Source organism: Henckelia pumila, unplaced genomic scaffold (assembly GCF_033568475.1).
Source record: "Henckelia pumila isolate YLH828 unplaced genomic scaffold, ASM3356847v2 CTG_429, whole genome shotgun sequence".
Classification (NCBI taxonomy): Eukaryota; Viridiplantae; Streptophyta; class Magnoliopsida; order Lamiales; family Gesneriaceae; genus Henckelia; species Henckelia pumila.
Window position 1 is genome coordinate 2,572,508 of NW_027331826.1, and position 2,567 is coordinate 2,575,074.

Below are 2,567 nucleotides of genomic sequence, written 5' to 3' on the forward strand. Positions count from 1 at the left end.
ATTTACTTTTACTATGACCAGCTTGGAGTAAAAATATCATAAGTATTTCATATTTTATCCAAAAGGGGTGAATGAGTTGTCCAAACACATCTACACAAAATATCCTACGTGTTCTATGTTGAAAAGAAAGGCTGAATCGGTGGTCTAAGGCATCAAACATGCCAATTAAAGTTGGGTCATGGTATTGACATTCAAGGAGACAAGCACCCACCAACTTTACTATTTCACATTTAATGAGCCTTGGACTCTTGCTCTCATTTGGCCTATAAATAGATGTGTTGTATAATCTTTGTAGTAGGCAAGAGTGTAGAGAATTCTTCATTTGTAAAATAAATATTGTGTGTGTGAGAATAAAAGTTTGAGTGTGCAAGTTTCTCAAGTTCAAGTATGAAATTTCTTTTATCTTTATTCTTGAGTTTCATGTTAATGGAAAGCTAAATCTATTTATGTCAAGGTGAAAAGGTTTCATTGTTGGTCAAGTAAGATTGTTTATATTTTGTATATTCTTTTCTTTTCTATTTTTATTTTTACTAATTGATCTTTATTTGTAGGTATAATTTTTGATGATTTGTTGTTATCTATTTACATCAAATGCTTGGTACCTTGAATGTGGTTACCTTGATTTGTTGTCAAATATGATACAATAAATACTACAATAATTATATACTATAAATATATGTATCTATTTATAATAAATTCATATATATTATTTAGACGATAGCGTGACACTGTCGGTTGTTCTAAATAATATATTGTGATTTGAACTAACATTTACTTTCTCGCATCTAACTTTTACTTTATCGCAACTAACATTTACTTTTCCGCAACTAACATTTACTTTCTCGCATATAACATTTACTTTTCCGCAACTAACATTTACTTTATCGCATCTAACATAAAATCATATATTTTATTTTGACGATAGCGTGGCTCTGCCGGTTGTTCTAAATGAAATATTGTGATTTGATCTAACATTTACTTTTATGTCAATTTATATTTATGCATTTATATATATATTATGGGTACCATGTATTAAATATCGACTGATATTAATATAGTGGGAACTATATTATATGATATACTTGTTTAAATATTTCATTGTTCTTTTATGTTTATTCTTATTTTAGTTTCTTTTATTTATTTTTATTAAACAATCTTAAATAAACCAACAATGAACCTTTGAAACCTTGACAATTTTATAATTTGTGTATTTGAAGTTTTATAATAATATTTTTATCTATAATATATTATTGCTAAAATTAAACTTACAACATCCTCTCCGTGGATCGATCTCGTACTCACGAGTATATTACTTGCAGACAACCTACACTTGGGTGAATTACAATTTAAGTTGTAGCAAGTTTTTGGCGCCGTTGCCGGGGAGGTATAAATTAAGTTTAATTTTGTTATTATGTAAATAGTATGTTGTTTTTTATTGTATGATTGTTTGGAGTCGTAAACAAAGTGGTAGACTTGTTCGAGTAACTGAAAATATTTTAAAAATGGACGATAATTCTAATAATCAAGATGATAATAATAATAATAATCATCATCAAGAACATGAACAATCAAGAACACTTAGGCACCATATGAATCCAATAAGAACTAGTACACCATCTTGTTTAGTTTTTCCTCCTGATGCATCTAATTTCAATTTTAAGCCACAAGTCATTCAACTTTTACCAAATTTTCATGGCTTAGATTCTGAAAATCCATATTTGCATTTAAGAGAATTTGAGGAGGTTTGCAACACTTATAATGATCAAAATTGTAGCATGAATACTGTTCGATTAAAGCTTTTCCCTTTTTCCTTAAAAGATAAAGCTAAAACATGGTTGCAAAATTTGAGATCAAGTTCAATAAGATCATGGGAAGAAATGCAACAACAATTTCTAAAAAAGTTTTTTCCTTCCCATAGAACAAACTCTTTTAAAAGACAAATTACAACTTTTTCTCAAAAACAAGGGGAAACATTTTATCAATGTTGGGATAGATATAAAGAGTTACTTAATACATGCCCACATCATGGTTTTGAAATATGGAGAATAGTTTCTCACTTTTATGAAGGTTTAATACCTAAAGATAGGCAAATGATAGAATTCATGTGTAATGGAACTTTTGAAGATAAAAACCCAAATGAAGCTATGGAATATTTGGAGTCATTAGCAGAAAATGCTCAAAATTGGGATAATATAGGCTCAATTGAACCACCAAGTAAAACCAATAATTCAACAAATGGGGGTGGTATTTATCATCTTAAAGATGATGTAGATGTTCAAGCTAAACTTGCATCTTTAGCAAGAAAAATCGAGTCATTAGAAATGAAAAAGAGTGATCAATTAAAAAGTGTTCAAGAAATTGTTTGTCATATATGTGACACACATGATCATCTTACAAAAAATTTTCCTACTTTGCCTTCATTTAAAGAATGTCTCCATGAACAAGCCAATTATGTTAACAATTTTAAAAAACCAACATTAGATCCTTTTTCACAAACATACAATCCTGGTTGGAGAAATCATCCCAATTTTAGTTGGAGGAACGATAATAATGCACAACCTTCACAA

General features: G+C 28.9%; 1 non-coding gene across 1 annotated transcript; it reads right to left on the reverse strand.

Moving 5' to 3' along the window:
* Positions 1-1,921: 1,921 nt before the first annotated feature.
* LOC140871203 (small nucleolar RNA R71) lies at positions 1,922-2,032 on the reverse strand. The gene has a single exon (XR_012147644.1). It is a non-coding gene; the product is annotated as a small nucleolar RNA R71 (small nucleolar RNA).
* Between the last annotated feature and the right edge of the window lie 535 nt (positions 2,033-2,567).